General features: G+C 43.7%; 1 long non-coding RNA gene across 1 annotated transcript; it reads left to right on the top strand.

Moving 5' to 3' along the window:
- Positions 1-211: 211 nt before the first annotated feature.
- On the top strand, positions 212-21,475 carry LOC145348519 (uncharacterized). Its single transcript, XR_013887946.1, has 3 exons — positions 212-419; positions 17,737-17,844; positions 20,334-21,475. It is a non-coding gene; the product is annotated as an uncharacterized LOC145348519 (long non-coding RNA).
- The last annotated feature ends 589 nt before the right edge of the window (positions 21,476-22,064 follow it).

Genomic DNA, 22,064 nt, shown 5'->3' on the forward strand with positions numbered 1-22,064 from the left:
GAGGGTCAGTGTCTCCCCCTGCAGTGCTGGAGGGTCAGTGTCTCCCCCTGCAGTGCTGGAGGGTCAGTGTCTCCCCCTGCAGTGCTGGAGGGTCAGTATCTGGTATTCACTCAGTGTCTCCTCCTTAGGACTGGATCAGTGTCTGTGTCCACTCAGTGTCTCTGTCTCCCACCTGCCGCAGTGTGTGGTTCCGCCGGGCCGTGCTCGCGTCTCCAGGGCCCACTCCACCTTCCCAGCCCAGTCTTACCTGCTGGCTCCGGCCTGCGGCTCTCCCGGTAAATCTGCCGAAGGGAAACAAACGCCACAAACTCGGCCGCGCTCCACGAGACGAAGACGAAGTTGGCCAGCGACACCACCACCAGCGCGGCGGAACGGACAACAGCCATGGCAACGGCCCAGCACCACTTCCAGGTTACCAGGTCGGCCACAGTGCGCAGGCGCCACGGTGGTGAATCCGGCCCGCAATGCGCAGGCGCCACAGTGAAGCATCGGGCCCGCAATGCGCAGGCGCAGCACTGCCAGCTAGGGCACTTTTACACTCGCAATGCATTCTGGGAGCTGGCGCTCTGGAAAATTGCTGCTGCTTATTGGGTAGCAGAGAAAGCACCGTGGACAGATTTACTAGTGTGCCCACCTGGGTATATAATTATGCATTTAGCCTTTCTTTTGCTTGCCTTCTTTGGCGGGGACATTGAGTTTAAAAATTGGCAAGTCATGTTGCAGCTTTATAGAACCTTAGGCGGCATTTGGAATATAGTGTTCAATTCAGAAGGATGTGGAGGCATTACAGAAAAGATTTACCAGGTTGTTGCCTGGTAATAAGGGCATTAACTATGAGGAGACGTTGGAGAAACCTGGTTTGTTCTCACTGGAACAATGGAGAGGTTGGAGAAACCTAGTTTGTTCTCACTGGAACAACGGAGACTGAGGGACGACCTGATAGAAGTCTGCAAGAGTGGATGGTCAGAAGTTTTTTTCCCAGGGTGGAAGAGTTAATTACTAGGGAGGCATAAGTTTAAGGTGTGAGGGACAAGGTTTCAAGGAGATGTATGAAGAAAGTTTTTTACACAGGGTGGTGGGTGCCTAGAACTCACTGCTGGGGGAGGTAGTGGAAACTGATACGATAGTAACTTTTAAGGGGCATCTGGACAAATACATGAATAGGATGGGTGTGGAGGAATATGGTCCCTGGAAGGGTAGGGGTTTTAGTTCATTCGGGCTGCATGGTCAGTGCAAGTTTGGAAGACTGAAGGACCTGTTCCTATGCTGTAATTTTCTTTCTCTTTTACATGCCAGCTGTTACCCTCTTACTGCTGTTAACCTGAGGCACTCTAAAAGAAGAGTAAACCCATTAACATTGCACTCTCATATCAGTATGTGTTTATGTACTCTCACACCTGAATGTCAAGGCATTATTCAGTGAATGGAAATTTCACCTTTAATGTTTAAAGTTTATTTAGAGAGAAAATACTGGAAAATCTCAGCAGGTCTGGCAGCATCTATAAGGAGACAAAAGAGTTGATGTTTCGAGTCCAGGTGACCCTCTGTCAAAACTTTGACAAAGGGTCTTCTGGACTCGAAATGTGAGCTCTTTCCTTACAGATGCTGCCAGACGTTCTGTGGTTTTCCAGCATTTTCTGTTTTGGTTTCAGATTCCATCATCCACAGTAATTTGCTTTCGTTAGAGTTTGTTTACTTTTGTCACAAGTAGGCTTACATTAACACTGCAATGAAATTATTGTGAAAATTCCCAAGTTGCTACACTCCAGCCCCTGTTCCCTGTACATTGAGGGAGAATTTTAGGATGGCCAATGCACCTAACCAGCACGTCCTTTGGACTGTGGGAGGAAATTGGCGCACCTGGAGGAAACCCATGCAGATACAGGAAGAACATGCAGCCTCTGCACAGAGAGTGACCCACACGGGAATGGAACCTGAGTCCATGCTGTGAGGCAGCGAGGATGGGAGGGAGGATTTAATTATTATGCTTTAACGGGAGGTGGGCCTCCCTTTGCCAATTCCTCATTGCCTTTGAGCTGAATTGCTTGCTAGACTATTTCAGAGGGCAGTTAAGAGTCAAACCCATTTCTGTGGAGTTCAAGTCTCATGTAAGCCAGATCGGGTAAGGAGGGCATTTCCTTTGCTGGGAAGTTTTGGTTGTGACAAAAGTGAGCTTTTTTCAAGGAAAGAAGTAAGTGATGAAAAGTAGGGAAGAAGAAGCTGAAGACTTACTAAAAAACAGTAAGAAGTTAAACATCAGGTTAATTTACAACAAGTTTATTTGGTAGCACAAGCCAAAAATTTTTGGAGTACTGCCCCTTCATCAGGTGAGTGGGAGTTGTGTTCACAAACAGGGCATATATAAACACAAACTCAATTTGCAAGATAATGGTTTGAATGTGAGTCTTTACAGGTAATCAAGTCTTTAGGATGCAGACAATGTGAATGGAGAGAGGGTTAAGGACAGGTTAAAGAGATGTGTATTGACTCCAGCCAGACATTTAGTGAGATTTTACAAACCCAGCAAATCGTGGGGGTTTACAGATAGTGTGACATGAACCCAAGATCCAGGTTGAGGCCATCCTCATGTGTGTGGAACTTGGCTGTCAGCCTCTGCTCAGTGACTCTGCGCTGTCGTGTATTGTGAAGGCTGCCTTGGAGAATGCTTACCTGAAGATCAGAGGCTGAATGCCCATGACTGCTGAAATGTTCCCCAATGGGAAGAGAACATTCCTGCCTAGTGATTGTCAAGTGGTGTTCATTCATCACTGATCAGAGCATCTGCATGATCTGCCTAATGTACCATGCCTCGGGACACACTTTCCCGCAGTGTATCAGGTCGATGATGTTGGCCGAGTTGCAAGAGAATGTACTGTGTACGTGGTAGATGGTGTTCTCACGTGAGATGATGGCATCTGTGTTGATGATCTGGCACATCTTGCAGAGATTGCTATGGCAGGGTTGTGTGGTGTTGTGGTCACTGTTCTCCTGAAGGCTGGATAATTTGCTGCAGACAATGGTTTGTTTGAGGTTGTGCAGTTGTTTGAAGGCAAGAAGTGGGGATGGTGTTGGAGAGATGTTTGCCTTCACTGATGACATGTTGAAAGCTCTGGAGAAGATGTCGTAGCTTCTCCACTTTGGAGAAGTACTGGAGAATGAAGGGTACTCTGTCCGCCATGTCCCGTGTTTATCTTCTGCGGAGGTTGGTGGGGTTTTCCGCTGTGATGCGTCGGAACTGTCAATTGATGAGTTGAGTGCCATATCCTGTTCTTATGAGGGCATCTTTCAGCATCTGGAGGTGTCTGTTGTGATCCTCCTCATCTGAGCAGATCCTGTCTATACAGAGGGCTTGTCCGTAGGGGATGGCTTCTTTAGCATGTTTAGGGTGGAAGCTGGAGAAGTGGAGCATTGTGAGATTATCCGTGGGCTTAGGGTGTAGTGAAGTGCTGAGGTCATCGTCCTTGATGGAGATGTGTGTGACCAAGAATGCAACTGGTTCCAGAGAGTAGTCCATGATGAATCTGATGGTGGGATTGAACTTGTTGATGTCATCATATAGTTGTTTCAGTGGTTGTTCGCCATAAGTCTAAAGGAAGAAAATGTCATCAATGTATCTGGTGTATAGTATCAGTTGAAGGTCCTGTGTGGTGAAGAGATCTTGTTCGAAACTGTGCATGAAGATGTTGACATATTAAGGTGCGAATTTGGTCCCCATGGCTATTCCGTGTGTTTGGATGAGGAACCGGTTGTTGAAGGCGAAGATGTTGTGGTCCAGGATGAAGGGGATGAGTTGTAAAATTGCATCTGGAGATTGGCAGTTGTCAGCTTTGAGTACTGAGGCAGTTGCATACAACCCTGCCACAGCAACCTCTGCAAGACATGCTGGATCATCAACACGGATGCCATCATCTCACGTGAGAACACTATCCACTAGGTACATGGTACATACTCTTGCAACTCGGCCAACGTTGTCTACCTGATATGCTGCAGGAAAGGATGCCCTGAGACATGGTACATTGGGGAGGTCATGCAGACGCTACGAGAATGGATGAATGAACATCTCTCGACAATCACCAAGCAGGAGTGTTCTCTTCCTGTTGGGGAACATTTCAGTAGTCGCAGGCATTCAGCCTCTGATCTTCGGGTAAGTGTTCTCCAAGGTGGCCTTCATGACATACGACCCCACAGAATTGCTGAGCAGATACTGATTGCTAAGTTCCACACAAATGAGGACTGCCTTAACTGGGATCTTAGGTTCATGTCACACTTTCTATAACCCCCACAACTTGTCTGGGCTTGCAAAATCTCACTAACTGGAGACAATACACATCTCTTTAACCTGTGTTTAACCCTCTCTTCACTCATATTGTCTGTACCTTTAAGACTTGATTACCTGTAAAGACTCGCATTCCAACAATTAACTTGCAAATTGAGTTTGTGTCTATATATGCCCTGTTTGTGAACACAACTACCACTCACCTGATGAAGAGGCAGTGCTCTGAAAGCTTGTGGCTTCTGCTACCAAATAAACCTGGTGGACTTTAACCTGGTGTTGTGCTTACCCCAATCCAACGCCGGCATCTCCACATCATGACTTACTAAGAATGCAGGGAACAGAAGTGCAGTGGACATTTTGGATATTAAAGCTTGCTCCACCGTTTATTACATTAGCAAATTGACCTTCTACCTCAACCCCAACTTTACTTGCCAGTTTCATATGTCTGACCTTGCTTAGTGACCCTGAAATCGATGGCGATCCATCCAGAATATGCTGAATACCCACAGCTCTCTGGGGTCGAGAATTCCAAAGATCCACAACCCCATTGAAGGAGAAACTTCTCTTCATGAATGTTTGAATGGGTAATCCCACTCTGAATTTCCTAAGTATGTTCTAATACTGAAGAACTATTGTCTCCAGTAGGAATGCCCAACTCAGGGAATCATGATGAAATGAGAGTAAAGTTGTTCAGCTGTGATATTAGGACATGTCTCAGTTCAAGGGCAAATAAGGATGCCAACAACAGCTGGTCTTGCCAGCAATGCCCACATTCAATGAAAGATTTTTTAAAAAATCGTTTTACTGAGAGCAGGGCCTCCACCACTTCACTTTCAGGGTCATTTCTGACTACCAGTCTTGTATACAACACAGAATGCATTTGGAGGTGTAATCAAGCAGTTTTTATTAAGACAAGCACAGAGCAATTTGATCAACTGCGTACACTCATTTCATGCAGAGTACACAACCTTGTACTATGCAGGCATGTTGCTTTGTTACGTGTGCTGATCAGTGCAATATCCTCAGCAAGACTCAGGCTTGCATCAGAGCATTGGGTCGACCTAATCACACTCACTGAGCAGCTGATAGCTGCAAAGTCAGAGTGAAGGAACTGTACAACAACATTTTAACAAGTCCACAGGCAGGAAAGATCTTTTCATTTATGTAAATGGTAGGTTTTGTCTACTGGAGTCGTGGATTGAACATGCCTTACTTTCCCCAAGCAGAGGCTGAATGTTACGGGTGTGAGTGTTACCCTGTGCCACGTGAACAGCCATGCTTAAATTTCCTGCTTCCTTTGAGGACCTACAGTCACAGACAGCAAGGGCTGGAGATAAGGGGGTGGTGGGGAATTGGTGTTGGTGGTGAGGGGTGCGCGATGGTGGTGTGCATTTAAATTCAGCTGATAATTGCAAAACATGCCTGATTGTTGGGAATGCCAGATTAAAACATCACCTGATAATGCTCTCAGTGTGTACCCAAGACTGAATCAAATTTAGTTAGTTTCCCAGTGGGCTGGTTGTGTTATCTTCACCCAAGGTGGGCTACAACATTGTTATTCTGGGGGGGGGAATGGCCCAAAGATTTTGCTGTCGGAATAGTAGTCTGGGGACTCAGGTTCACATACTGTCATGCTGGGATTTGAGTTAATTTAACATTGTGGAATTTAGAAGCTAATGATGACCATGAAACAATTGTCCTAAAACACCATTTGGTTGACTAATGTCCTTCTGGGAAGGAAATCTGCTGTCCTTACCTGGTCTGGCCTGCATGTGACTCCAGCTCCAAATCAATGCTCTCTGAAATGTCCTAACAACCCATTCAGATGTATCAAAGCATCTTCTCATGGGTAATTAGAGATGGACAATGAATGCCCCATTATTCATTGAATGAATTTTAAAAAATGAGCTGTTTAAAGTTTATTAGTGTCACAAGTAGTCTTTCATTAACACTGCAATGAATTTACTGTGAAAATCCCTTGGTTGCCACACTCCATGTTCGGGTACACTGAGGGAGAATTTAGCATGGCCAATGCACCTAACCAGCACGTCTTTCAGACTGTGGGAGGAAACTGGGACATCTGGAGGAAACCCATGGAGAGTGTGCAAATTCTGCACAGAAGGGTCCCACTCCTTTGTTGGGAGACTGGCTGGAATGCTGTCTTTATAGTCCACTCAGTATTTACTTATCACTGACTTCAGTAGAGAGCTAAAACAAGTGAGTCCAAATCCAACATTAAGCCCGATCCCTTTGGCTTGTTGACTGATGTGTTGGACTAATTCATTGATTTGGCAATGTGTCTACCTCCTTATGATTATCCAGTTTAGCCTTTTATTACATCCATGTAGGAATCCTTCGATTGCTTTAACCCGCGACACTCTAAAGGAATAGTAAACCCATTAACTTAGCACTCCCATACCAGTCTGTGTGTATGTGTTGTCACGTCTTTAATATCAATGCACTATTGAGCCAAATGGGAATTTCCCTTTAAGTGGAAGAAGGATTCTACTTTTGTTATTTCATGGGAGGCAGATCTCTCTGGCCAGGCCAACAGTTGTTGCCCAGTCCTTATTGACTTCGAACTGAGCTGCTGGCCAGGCCATTTCAGAGGATCATTAAGAGTCAACCACATTTCTGTGGGTTTAACCTCTCATGTAGGCCAGATGAGATAAGGATGGCAGATTTCCTTCCCTGAAGGCTTATCTGTGTGTTTTTTAAAAAACAATATTGAATATAGCTGTCATGGTCACCATTAATAGTTTGTTCCATGCTTATGAATTATTGAAACTCAGGTACCTGGAGCACTAACCCAAGTCTCTTGATTGCTAATTTTGTGACCCTATCTCCAGACTGCCAGCTCCCCCAATTGTGAGCCCAAGTTGAGGTGCCCACATTGTGATTATTGGAAAGGCAGAGGTCCACTGGCCATGATATTGGTCAAAAAAGAGTGGTCAAAACAACTGATCATCAGGCCTCAAGAAATCCCATATTTTAACAGCGCTGTGATAAATACAATGGTGGTACAAATGAGTGACATATGACACTTTGACACAATGAATCACTTCTTGCTTTAAAGAACACAAATCGGCCAAGACCTGTGTTAAAATAGAAGGCACAAAAATGCAGCACAACATACAAAGCTTTCAGCTAACTGTAGCCTGTTAACCAATATACATAGTCTTTCTGGACTTTGTTCATTGTTGTCAGTGTTCTTTGCTCAATAGGATATCTCAACATTTGAACATCTTGCTGGTCAATGATATTAGATTATAGAAAGCAGAATTGGAACATACGTTAGAGTAGGGTTAATCATTATTCAAACTAAGTGCCCATGCAGCGATGATAAGTCGCATCAGTTTCCCTGAGGGACCGCATTTGTTGTGGAGAATTGTGCAGAGCGCATCTGGATAGGCAAAGAGGAAGTGCCTCACTAGCAGGATTTATGGGTGGGAGAAATGGGGCTGGTGCATGCGGGTTGTGGGAGAGGCGGGAGGGGCTGTAGGGTTCTGAGGAATGAACCGTATTTGCACGAAGTTTAATGTATCAGTTCCACCAACCTGCAAGAGAAAGAAGAGGTAAATAGAGGAGAGGGTTTCATGAGAAGAAATAAACGGCAAGTAGCAAACCATCTATTGGTTCAAAAGTGAGGGAGAAATATCCCACTTGGATCTGTGGCTGAGTTTCTCCCTCTCTAGTATGGTGGAACATGAGACAAGTTATTACCTCCTTTAAATTTGGTGACATTGTGATTTGCGTCATGGTTTGGATGCACATGTTTGCTTTTCCAAGGGTGGAAACCGACTCCCCCGCCCACACATCCACCAACACTCATACCCACCCACACACAATCAAAGCTCAAGGATCTAGAATAGGATGTCAGGTCTGAAACTAACGCGGCGCCAAATGTGAGAAGTGGCATTTCTGAGCTGCTGCAGCCATCCGGCTAAGGGCAGCTCACTCAATGTGAATTAAGCCAGGTAACAGGTGAATTCTTTCGTCTATGTGGTTCAGTGATGCCCACTCACTGAATCGACCTCTTCCCTTCAGACGGGCAGTATCTGAAGAAAGGGTAGAGTCGCTCGGTGAAGTTCCTGCTTAAGGATTGCACGACAGCATCAGTGTCCAGGTTGGTAAATATCACCTTCCCATTGTCAAAATCCAGGAAGACTCCAATCTTCAGCAAGTGAGCAAGTTTGATGTTTCTACCCAAGTTCCTTATGTAGCCGGGTATACTTCTGCCGATGTTCCATAACAACACAGTCCACAATCCGCTGCTCTGCAATGACGTCGGCCATGACCTCCTTCTGAATGTGCCCACAGATACACCCACAAACCAGGCAGAGCCTGTCTCCACCTCCACCTCCCAGTAGCCAGTCCCGGAGGTAAACCCAAATTTACCCCACAGACGCCTGGTTCCGAGGTACATCTTTTGCCGGTTGATGAGGATCAGGGGAACTTCACCCCACGTTGCACTGTCTGTTGCCTCAATCTTGAATTGCAGATCCAATTTGCTGCCGTCGAATCTGATAGGAGCTGGAGGAATGAAAAAGGCAGTGGTCAATGTTAACTGGTACCAACAATTTACAAGCTCTGCCTAAATCTCTGCCTCTCCTCCCAAGTCTCTTTGGTCCCTCTCTCTCTCTCTTTCATTCACACCACCCCCTCCATCCCTGCGCCAGCAGCTATCTGTAATTTTCTCTATTCATCTTTGTCCCTGAAGAAGAAGAGACAGAAACAGTTTTTAACTTTGGACTGCAAAGTTTAAGTTTAGTAATTAGTGTCCCAAGTAGGCTTACGTTGCAATGAATTTACTGTGAAAATCCCCTCGTTGTCACACTCTAGTGCATATTTGGCTACACTGAGGGAGAATTTAGTGAGGCCAGTGTACTTAACCAGCACGTCTTTTGGACTGTGGGAGGAAACCAGAGCACCTGGAGGAAACCAACGCAGACACAGGGATCGTGTGCAGACTCCACACAGACAGTGAACCCAGCTGGGAATCGAACCCGGAAGCTAACCATTGTGTCACTGCCCTATGTATTTAAAATGAAAGATATCAAACTGACCACACAATGGCCACATCTGTTAGGAATAGTATGGATTGTATGGCAGGCTATTTGGCTATCACCTCTACTTGCTTGTGTGGCACCATGTTGACCTCTTACTTCACCTTGGCACCGATTGTTTTCTTTCCATTTGATCGTAATGAATGGTGGAGCGGGCTCAAGTGGTTGAACAGCCTCCACCTGCTCCGAGTTCTTATGATTTTTATGATTTTGGAAATTGAATCAGTTCATGATGTGATTGAATTGTGGAGCGGGCACGAGTGGCTGACTGCTGCTCCTAATTCATATCTTCATTTGAGTGCAGCGGAGGGGCAACATGACTTCAAGTAGTTTCACAACACAAGTAGTCTCACCTGATGAAAAAGCAGTGCTCTGAAAGCCCATGATTCCAAATAAGCATGCTGGACTTTAACCTGGTGTTGTGAGACTCCTTAGTATGCCCACTACAGTCCAAAGCCGGCATCTCCACATCATGACTTCAAGTGACATTGCATTGACTCTCCTATCTGTCTCTTTCTCTGTCACTTCTTTTATCACTTGGTGGCTCAAAGTTTGAGCATTGATGGAAACAAAAGATACATTTGGTTGAACTTGCTCTCATCAGGCCAATCCACAGGAAACATCAAAAAAAGGGAAGCCAGCAACTATTTATGTTGTATGAGAAGAGAGTGCTGATTGCTTGGCAGGAGTGCAGGATGATACGCTTTGACAAAATCTGTCCCTGTTTTTAACCATTCTAAAATTTTCATGGTTAAAAAAAGAGTGAATATGGTCATGAGCACTGATGGAAAATGGCCAGTGTTGCATCTGGTACCCTTTCATGCCCCCAGATTGATATTGAGATTCCCCTAGTCAGCAGCGATGATTAAATCTGTGGCCTCAACTCTTCTGTTAATGGCTCAGGACCTTCCACTCCTGGCTGTAGGGCTCAGCCATGGTCAAACAAGAATGAGTGACGTGTCTCTATCAATCTACAAAGCTACAAATGAATGAGATAGTGCACAGTTTTGATCCCCTACTTGCGAAGGGATGTGTTTGCATTGGAAGCAATTCAGAAGAGGTTCACTAGACTGTTTCCAGAGATAAGGAGTTTGACTTATGAAGTGAGATTGGGCAGTTTAGGTCTGTATTCCCTGGAGTTTAGAAGAATGAGAGGAGATCCAATTAAGGTGTACAAGATGATAAAGGGGCTTGACAAAGCAGACTTGGAGGGGATATTTCTTCTTGCAAGGTATTCTAAGACAAGAGGTCAGCATTTTAGGATAAGAAGTAGTAGATCTAAACTAGAGATTAAGAAGAAAACTTCTCTCAAAGGGCTGTGAGCCGTGGAATTTATTACCCCAGAGTGTGGTGAATGTTGGGATTTTGAATAACTTTAAATTGGATAGGTTTTTATTCAGTAATGGGTTTGATAGGCTATGGTGAATGGGCGGTAAGCAGTTTTGAAGCTGGGATGAGGACAGCCATGAACGTATTGAATGGTGGAGCAGGCTCAAGGGCAGAATTGTCAAATCCTGCTCCTAGTTCTTATGATTCTGATGATTATGAAAATTGGATCAGCCATGATTGTGTTGAATGTTGGAGCAACCTTGAGGGGCCTAGTGGCCTACTCACGCTCTGAATTCATATCTTATATGAGTGCTGCTGAGGGACAGCATAACTTTGAAGGATGGCAGGCAGAACCTTTGGAGTCTCGCCTCCTTCAAGCTTACCACTGCCAAGCAGCCTTTCAGTCTTAATCATTAATATATTACAAAAATATTTTAGAGACTTGTTAATTGTTTTATTACTTTGTATAACCTTTGCTTTAATGTACATAAATGCCAATTTTTTTTGAATTGCATTTTTTTCAAAAACTACTTGCAATAAGTTAAATGGTGAAACTCTTTATGTTGCATTCAAAGTATTTACCCAGTAGATTGTAATTGGACGCAGGTATTCCCAATATATTCAGACTCTGAGCGAATTAATCTGGGACAGCGGTTTGGGGGAGGGTGGGGGTCTGAATGGCAGGTATGACTGGCTGATTGGGAGCCATTTGTTATTTTTTTCCAATGCAACGACCTTCCTCACATTATCAGTATCAGAGTCATCCATGCAAGGGTTCTTGCAGGATATCTCCGATCATGGGAGATGAGTCGCTAAGGAGCAAAAATTCACGTGCAAACATTCTTTTGATCTCCAGATGTAACAGCAGCGATATCTCAGTCGCTAATCCAATCAGACCACCAGGACCAATTGACTTTAAATACAGCCCTATACAATGGAACATTGGATATGTTGTATATTGGTTGGACAAATTCCATGCCCTGTAGGCACCATGGTATGATGGGCAGGTGGCACGGTGGCACAGTGGTTAGCACTGCTACCTCACATTGCCAGGGGCCAAGGTTCAATTCCGGCCTCGGGTCACTGACTGTATGAAATTTTCAGTCTTGCCGTATCTACGTGGGTTTTCTCCGGGTGCTCCAGTTTCCTCCCACAGTGCAAAGATGTGCAGGTTAGGTTGATTGGCCATGCTAAATTGGCCCTAGTGTCAGGGGGTTAGCAGGGTAAATGTATGCGGTTGCGGGAGTAGGTCCAGGATGGGCTTGTTGTTGGTACAGACTCATTGGGCTGAATGGCCTTTTTCTATACTGTTGGGAGTCTATGAAAAAGGATTCTATGAGGAAAGTACATTGTCAGCCCCCACAGTGACATCATAATCTAAACTTTGTAAGTTTCCTTTGGAATGTGGCTTTTGTTGCAGTACCCCAGTGAAGGGCATCCCCTTAATTTGTTAATTTGACTTTTTTGTTAGTTTGCTAATTTTGACCCAACTGGTCATTTGTTCATACTTGAAAGAGTTTGATGGTTGGAATATGCCATTTCGCCTTGTTGTGTGGCTGCCAGTGCCCAGTTTACCCCCTGTGACCCTATATCTTGTGATCTTATATCTTTTAAGGTGGTTTGACTTTGTTTGTAGAAGTGACCTCGGGGCAAAAGTGCTCGGGTCTGATTTTGTGGTCAGGAGACTGTCAAGTTATTTCATGCTGTGCGATTTTCCATGTTCGTTATCAGACAGAGAAATGAACGGCATGGTAGCACAGTGGTTAGCACTGCTGCTTCACAGCTTCAGGGACCTGGGTTCAATTCCCAGCTTGGGTCATTGTCTGTGTGGATTTTGCACATTCTCTCCGTGACTGTGTAGGTTTCCTCTGGGTGCTCTGGTTTCCTCCCACGCTCCAAAGATGTGCGGGTTAGGTTGATTGGCCATGCTAAAATTGCCCTTAGTGTCTTGAGATGTGTAGGTTAGAGGAATTAGTGGGTAAATATGTAGGGATGTGGGGGTGGGGCCTGGGTAGGATTGTGGTTTGTGCAGAATCGATGAGCCAAATGGCCTCTTTCTATACTGTAGGGATTCTATGAGTGGTGGTGGATAGTGGCTGCTATAACATTTCCATTTTGTTTCACCAAAGGCAAAACAAAAAAAAAGTGTTTTACAATGGATCTGAGTTGGGGATTGTGAAAGGATTAAGTGAGCCTTATCATATTGACTACACTTTTCCCCATGTTAAATGATATTGATACCAATGGAGCAAAAACAAAAGCAAGGGATATGCTAAGGTGTATGGGTCACCAGTTTTTGCACTATTGTACAGTCAAAGTTTTACAGCACATGAGGAGGCCCTGTGGCCCATCATGTCTGCACTGGCCATCTCTTCTAACCCTATTTTCCAGGTACTTGCTTCAGTATGCTATGGTGTTTCAAGTGCTCGCCTAAACCTTCTTAAATGTTATGTGGGTTCCCGCCTCTATCAGCTTTTCAGATTCCTCATCACCCTCTGGGTGAATAGGTATTTCCTCAAATCTCCTCAGAATCTCCTGCTCCAAACTTAAAACTATGCCCCATGGTTATTGACTCCTCTACTAAGGGGAAGAGTTTCTGTCTATCCTATCTCTGTCCCTTATAATTTTGTTCACCTCGATCACGTTTCCCCCTTCCTGGTCTAAGGAAAGCAACCCCAGCCTAACCAACCTCTCTTCATAGCTGAAACGCTCTACACAGGCAACATACTGGTGAATCTCCTCTCCACCTTCTCTAGTGCAATTCATCCTATGGTATGGTGACCAGAACAGCACACAGTACTCTAGCTGTAGCCTAATGCACGATTATGCCCCTGGTATACAAAATTCCCAAAAGTCACAAGTGCCCCCTCTGGGAGTAAGATGACATTTTAGTGCAATGAACGGTGCTCTACATCCTACTCGACCCTCCTTCCAATCGACTGAATTGGAAGACAAAGCAACAGTGTGATTTGCTGTCACTCAAACTTCTCCCGACCATGGAAGTTAAAAATACCCCAATAAACAGAGGTGTGAGTGATCAAAACACAGTATCTGAATGGTCCGCTGTATATGCGGCATCTAATAACCAGGTCCACTGGGATGGAATATTAGACGCTTTGTTGAACCAGACTGCTGGTTTGCGCCACTGTCCCAGACTGAATTTTTACTCGCTCTTTGTCCTCAAGGCACCTTTAAACACTCAGCTCACACCCAAAATTCTTACTTTTTGTCTTCGGGGGTGTCTTATTTTCTGGAATAAACAATAACGAACAGAGTTAGATCATTTTGATGCCTGCAATGATTTCAATGAATGACATCCAACTCAGTGCCTGTGACACACATCTTTCCTAAATTCCTGTAATTGTTGTTATGGGTAAGGAAGAATTGGGGGGGATGGATGGCGATCCCCAACATCTCATTTTGATTTACAGTTTGGTAACTTTCCTTTTGGGGGGTAGGGGGTGTGTGTGTGTGTGTGTGTGTGTGTGTGTGTGTGTGTGTGTGTGTGTGTGTGTGTGTGTGTGTGTGTGTGTGTGTGTGTGTGTGTGTGTGGGGTGGACGGGGGGGAGGTTCTGAGGGATAATCCCCTCCTCCCCCATTTATTTGCATGTTTAATTTGCTGGTTTGTTCAAATTGCTAATACGACCCATTGTCTTTTACTCAGAAAGAGAGCTGCCTTTTTGGTGGTGGTTGTCAAATAAAGCTGTTGGGACTTTAACCTGGTGTTGTGAGTCTGCTTACTGTGCCTATCCCAATCCAACATCGGCAACTCCACATCCAGAACTATAATTATGGTTGTCACTGCAATTGATTGCAATTAAGTTGAATTGGCGTTTGGCAGTTCGGCATATTTTTATCCCCACACAGCCCAAATGTGGCCTATAGTGGGACCAGGATATATTCCAATTCAGATGTGTGTACTTTTAAAAAATCCTTTGAATGCTCGTAAGGAAATTAGTGACACTTGCTCAGGTATCAGAATAAATTCCAATATTGATTATTTTCCAATTGCAATTCGGTAGTGGCTTCTGCCAAGGTTAGATATAGATAAATATCATCAATCTCTGCCACTTGGGGGAGATCTGACGTAATCTCCACCTTTATGTCCCACTCTGTCTAAATTGAAGTGAACTACCTCAGAGAAAGGGTAGAACCTTTGTAGTCAGCTTCTGTGTGGTATCGCAGCTCCTTTACAGCACCTTGCAAATCCACAACCTCTACCATCTAGAAGGGCAAGGGTAACAGATATCTGGGAACACCAGCATCTGGAGGGTCCCCTCCAAGCCACACATCTATCCTGACTTGGACATATATTCACTGTGGCTAGGTCAAAATTCTGGGACTCCCTCTCTAACTGCACTGTGGGTGTACCTATGCCATCACAGTCACTGCAGCCATTTGAGAAAGTGACCCACTATCACCTTCTCAATGGGCAATTCGGGGTGGGCAAAAAATGTTGGCATGTGGCACCCACACTTTGTGAACAAATAAAAAAGCACCATCTATGCTCAGTGGGCACTGTCCTTAGAAAAGAATTGTTTTGAAGGAAAACAAAATGCAACAAATTACAGCAATGTAATGTTACTCTAATAGATTCTCTGAAGTTGAAATCTATGCCACAGTTTGCTGTCACTGAACGGCTTGATGGCAATCAATCAGATCGCTGTATGGCTGAAATCACATTATAGGCCGGACCAACTAGTTTGGCAGACTTCATTTTCTGAAATTTGTGGACCCAAAGGATTGTTACTGACAGTATTGGTGGTGACCTTTTTAATTGTTTATTTATTCATTAACTTCAATCTGACTGCTCTGGTATTTGAACTCAAATTGCCAGAATATTAGCCTGGGTTGCTGGATGGCTCATGCACTACATGATCACTCTGCTACTGCTCTTCAGGGTACTTTGGGGTGAGCAATAATTGCCAACAATGCCTGTTATTGTCACATTCTATGAAGGAACAATAATAACTGATATTTAACCTCACCTATTTTCTTCCAGAGCTCATCAAGTTCTGAAAGTGAGGAAAATAATTAAAATCTCTTAAGAAGAAAGGAGTGGAAGCAATTTAAATAAATGGCTGAACCATTGAGCACAAGATTCAGGATGTCATGTTGCAGCTTTGTAAAACTTTGGTTAGGCTGCACTTAGAGTATTGCATTCACCTTTGGTTGCCACATTACGGGAAAGATGTGGAGGTTTTGGAAAGTTTGCTGAAGAGGTTTACCAGGTTGCTGCCTGGATTAGAGGCTATGAGCTATAAGGAGAGACTGGACAAACTAGGATTGTTTGCTCTGGAGCAGCAGAGGCTGAGGGGAGATGTGATAGAAGTCCATAAGATTATAATGGTTGACAGTCAGAGTCTTTTTTCCAAAGTTGAAGTGTCTAATACTAGGGAGCATGCACTAAAGGGGAGAGGGGGAAAGTTCAAAGGAGCTGTATGGGGCAAGTATTTTACATAGTGAGTAATAGGTGTTTGGAATGTACTGCCAGGGGTGGTGATGCAGGCAGATACAATAGGGGCTTTTAAGGGGCTTTTAGATAAGCCCATGAATATGCAAGAGTTAGAAGGATACGGGCTATGGGCTGGCAGAAAGGATTATCTAATTTGGTGTAATGTTTGGCACAACATTGTGGGCTGAAGGATCTGTTCCTGTGCTGTACTATGTTCTAGATGTTAGTCACTGAGTTAGTCAGCACCTGTTTGCAAAGCATCTAAGCTGGACTGCACTGTCTTAATATAGTCAGGGCAACAACATTGATAACCATTTTTCTGTATGAGTACTTCAATGTTTATTTATTAGTGCCACATGTAAGCTTACATGAACACGACAATGAAGTTACTGTGAAAATTCTCTAGTCACCAGACTCCAGTGGCTATTTGGCTACACTGAATTTAGCATGGCCAATGCACCTAACAAGCATATCTTTTGGACAGTGGGATGAAATTGGAGGAAACCCATGCAGATACAGGAAGAATGTGCAGACTCCAAACAGACAGTGACCCAGGCCAGGAATAGAACACTGTGAGGCAGCAGTGCTAATCCAGGTGCCACCTTGCTGTCCCATTGTGCATGGTTGTTGGGGAGGGTGGGGGGACGCTGTGGTGAAAAGAAGCATGCAACTGGATTGAGTGAGTCCAGCAAATGCAGGAAATTATTGCAAGAATAGGCTCAACCTTTTACTCTTCAGATGCATGGCTGGATAATTGGGTGTGCTATGTCAGAAGTGGAAAAAGTGCATTGATCAATGAAGAAATTGGGCAAGGAAGTCTGAGTACAATGTGGGAAATTATCCAATTAGTTAACAAAATCAAAAAGCAAAATAGTTTTCAAAAGGGAGAAACTAGCAAGTGTTGTTACTACAAGGCATTTTCTTTTATCTAGTCCATCAGGCGCAGAACATCAGCAACGAACAATTTAGGAAGGAAATGGTATGTTAGCTTATATTGTGGGTGGGGTGGGTGGGGTGGTGTTTAAGAACAAGCGTTGTGACAACTATATGGAGCCTTTTAGTTATCAAACAAAGAACAAAGAACAATACAGCACAGGAACAGGCCCTTCCACCCTCTAAGCCTGCACTGCTCATGCGCCCAACTAAACCATTCGTTTGTATCCCTCTATTCCCAGGAGTACAATTTTAAAAATAGAAAATGCTGGAAAACCTCAGCAGGCCTGACAGCTTTGGAGGAGAGAGAAACAGAGTTAATTCTTCGAATCTCTTGGCTCTTCATCAGAGTTGAAGAGATGGAGAAATATGATGGATTTTATACTGTTTAAGGGGAGGTTCAGTAGGTAGCAAAATAGAAGGTCAATGATAGATGGGAGCTCAGGGGAGATTTGGCAAAGATGTCATGGACGCAAGACAAAGGGAGTGGTAAATGTTGTGTTGGAGACTAAATAAGGTGCAGATAATGGCATAAAGGTCAAACACCAGGAAGGAAATGGAAAGGAACCAGGATGAGCATGCTGAAGGAGATAAAGAGAAATCCTGTCAGAGATAAGAGCAGTTCTTTTTCAAGGTTTTGGTCTCTTCAGCTAACGAGGAAAATACTTTTCTTGCAGATGGTTGTATAAGGGTCTCTATATCACTGCTATAATGAGATGACTGTCCTATGAGCAGAGACTGAGTAGTGTGGATCGGGATTCTATGAGACTTCGAGGAATAAGCAGGTAATCTTACTGAAAAGTCTACAAATCTTGGAGTGGTTGACGGGGTTGGGGTGGGGGTGGGGTAGATAGTTACAATTTAGTCCTCTGGTTGGAAAGCCTTGAACTAAAGGTGACATTATCGGGATGAGGGGCCAGCTCTTTGTGATAGAGATTTGGAAATATTTGTTCACTTAGAGGGTTGTGAAAACTTGGAATTATTTATTTCAGAAGGTGGAGGATGCTCAGTTCATGATTATATTCAATACTGAGCTCAATAGATATCGGAGATTAAGGGAAGGTATGGCAGGCACGTGACTGTGATGTAAAATCTCAGCTATGGCCAACTGAATGGTAGACTGGGCTAGAAGGGGCGTATGACCTATTCGTGCTCCTATTTCATACAATTGTATGACCAAGAGCAAGGCGGAAATCAATTGCAAATTGTCATAAAGCGACCACAATATGATTGGCCACCACTTAGACATGTATTCGTTTTATCTTTCCATTAGTCATTTGATCACCATTTGTTTTGTGTCTCACCTGAATATCACTTGTATTGGAGCACACTTTCAACTCCACCTCAGATTTACAATGGATCTGATCCTCATATACAACCTGCTTTTAAGGATCTCTGCCATTGAGATTGGGCCGAGGTAATCTTTTCATTCCTGTCTGTCAGAAACAATCCATCTCAAAAACGAATGTGCAGATTTCAACAAAACATAATACATAGATGGGACATGCCTCATGGAACAACTGGTTAGTTTTTGGTGTGCACGTACGTTTGGATCTTGGAATTTCTTTATGGAATTTCTTTATTAAATTGGGAGGTAGGGCAAATTGACATTTTCATTTGAATGTTGTGATTTGGTTTATTTACAATGTTGTTGATTGATTTAAAATCTTGTGGATTTCTCACTTGCTCTGATGGAATTTGTTACAGTTGCCAAACGTGAGCAGAGTTTTCAGAACAGATTGTTGGACTTGGCCTGAAGCTTTCTCAATGAGAAGAAAGCTCTTAATATAAGTAGTTCATTTCTCAGCTTTGGTATTACAGAGGACAAAATAAGGAGTCTCATGGAAGGGATGTGTAATTGTAACACTGAATCAACAAAGGATGGCTAAGATATTTGGTTTACTGAATGCTATCTTCACTTGTTATTGTTGAGGTATATTTTCTTCCCAAATGTATTTATATATGCTGGCATTATTCTACTCAGTGTGAGAGCTCTTTTCGCTGCTTGCCTAAAACTTATACAGAGGGCTGTGCGTAGTGTGTGCTGCTCCAAATACAAATTGAAATGGCATTTAGTATCACATGTTTGTCAAAGGATCCCTCATCACATGTTAAATGACCAACTGCCTGACTCAAGCTAAGTTCCGATTGCATAATAACTGGAGCTGGGAAAGTTTGTAGTGATTCCATCATTCCTGGGTGTGAAGAAATATGCTTATTTTAAAAAAAATTGAGTGGATCTGGTTTACAGCTGCTAGAATGTTCCCAAGTCTAGGGGAATGAAAGATGAATGAGTCAAATGTATAACAGCAATTGTAACATGCGAAACACTGAGTAAATAATCATCTCTGAAGAAGAAACCTTCCATTACTCCCGGAGATCCCAAAGTATTTTAGAGCCAGTTAAGCATTTTTGAAGTGTAATTGAGGTAAGAGATGTGTCAGCCTATTGTCGCCAATGTAAGCAATATCTTAACCTATTGCAGTTAAAGTAAGAAATATCTTAAACCATTGTAGTCAAGATACGTAATATGTTAGCCTTTTGCAATCAAGGTGAGAAATACCTCAACCTATTGCAGTCAAGATAAGAAATACCTTAGCCTACTGTAGTCAAGGTGAGAAATACCTCAACTTATTGCAGTCAAGCTAAGAAATATCTAAAACCGATTATAGTGAAGCTAAGAAATACCTTAGTCTATTTGTGCATTGTCCCATAAACAAGAGTGAAATAATATTAATTTAAAAGACTTCAATTTCTATCTTGTTTTTCATGACCACCAAACATCTCAAATCACTCTACAGTTATTGAACTACTTTGTTAGTGTGATCATTATAGTAATACAGAAAACACAACAGGCAATTTTCACATGGAACTCTCCGACAAACATCATTCTGGTAGGGAGCAAATTATTTATTTTTGTAATGTTCATTGATAAACACTGGTCGGGATAATGTGCAGATTTCCCCTCCTCTTATTAGAAATATTTCCATGGGATCTTTTGTGTCCACTTGGGGGGCAGACAGGATCATAGTTTACCACCTCATCTGAAAGGCAGCACCTCTGAGAGGAGCGCACCGGATTGTAAGGCTGGATTTATTTTCCAGGTCTTGGAGTAAGAATTCAACCCAGAGCCTTTTGACTGAAGCGAAAGAATGGAACCAGCTGATATTCTGTGCGTTATGGCTAAATATTGGCCAGGACACCGAGCACTAGAGCACAGCAACTACACCAACTGCCCCATGTTGTATTTCATGTTCCTCCTGTTTTTTTTCAGCTTGGTACTCTAGAATCCGGATGGAACCAGAGATAGAGTGTTAACCAATATTATCTGCAGTTACGTCTCTGGAATTGGACTTGAATCTGGAAAATTCGAGGTTGGAGCGGTGCTGTATAAAGTAGAGAGCAGACGAAACGCACGGGCATCGACAAAGTCACAATGTCAAGATACCTCTGAACTTACAACCGAAAGAAAACTGTCAGTCATTTTACACATATATGCTAAGTATTTGTACACCGGTCACACTCTCGCATCTTAGGCTGCAGCGTTCAAATGTTTTACCGATTTGAATGAAACTACTCCTGCTATTTTAATACAGTTCTGAATGGGAAGGCGTGTCGGATCCCACAGCACCCCGCCCTCCACCACTGTAGGGCGAGAAGACAGCAGAGAAACCAATATCAGCTGGAACTGGCATCGAAGCCTCTGCTGTTGGCACCAACCAACAGACAAAATCCCACCCAGCCTTTTCCTCTGTAACCCCATCTATTGACCCCGCGAATCCTCCGGACACTAAAGTGCAATTTGGCATGGCCAATCCGCCTAACCCGCACCTCTTTGGCCTGTGGGAGGAAACTGGAGCATACAGAGGAAACCCACGCAGACATGGGGAGAATGTGCAAGTTCCATGCAATTCCAAGGCCGGAATTGAACCCGGGTCCCTGATTCCCTGAGAAGATGAGGAAAAACAAACAACGCCATTAAAAAGTAGAGAGTGCTGGAAAGTACTCGGATTGCCTGAGAGGATCTGTGGAGGGCCGTACCGCATTCACGTTTCGCGTCTGTGAACAGTGATCAGAATCCCGGTGGAAGTTTAACTCTATTTCTCCCTCTTTAGGTCCTATGGAACTGTTGAGTATTCCACTATTGTCTCTTAGTTTCAGCATTGACAGTATTTCTTGTCTGCATGAGAAATATTTTTTCTCGTACCTACCTCTTTGTCTTTGAGCTTCATTTCTGTAAATATTGACATGATCAGTGAAATTGGAAATGCGGTATGGAGGCGAGGAGGGTTTCTCGCTTTGAGACGTAAGTAGGAAACTTACATTCATATAAAACCTCACTTGAGAATTATCAGAGAGCCGCTAACAATGCGGGTGACTTTGGGAATTTCTTTCTGCTTCTCATTTCTGAGAATGAACTGGCATTAGAGTAGCAACTCAGCAGATTCAAATCCTAGCGTGGCAGCTTGTGGAATTTCAATTCAGCCCACGAATTTAGACTGATAAGCTAGCCTCAGTAATGGCTAGCGTGAAGCATTGAATCGTAGACTCCTTACAGGAGGCCTTTTGGCTTATTGATTCTGCAGCAACAACAATCCCACCGAAACCCTGTCCCCATAACCCCACGTATTTGCCCTGCTACTTCCCTGACACTACGGGGCAATTTATCATGGCTAATCAACCTAACCCGCACATCTTTAAACTGCGGGAGGAATCCTGAGCACCTGGTGGAAACCCACGTAGAGATGGGAAGAACGTATCCAAAGTAGCTTGAACAAGATCTTACCTAACTCGAAGCATTCATCAGCTTTCGCTGGAAACAGAAAGAGTAAGGGGTTGAAATTGTTCTTTTTTACTTGACAAATATCCAAAATAAATGCATCGCATTGAGTGTTGCACTTACTAGCCACCACCCTGTCCCCTCACCTGCAATCTTGAGTGAAATAAGATGCCAATCGTTAAAATCAGATAGCGATTCCGCCATGCAGGCAGCATGGGGTAATAT

The sequence above is a fragment of the Carcharhinus amblyrhynchos genome, chromosome 9 (assembly GCF_965287045.1).
Source record: "Carcharhinus amblyrhynchos chromosome 9, sCarAmb.v2.hapA, whole genome shotgun sequence".
Classification (NCBI taxonomy): Eukaryota; Metazoa; Chordata; class Chondrichthyes; order Carcharhiniformes; family Carcharhinidae; genus Carcharhinus; species Carcharhinus amblyrhynchos.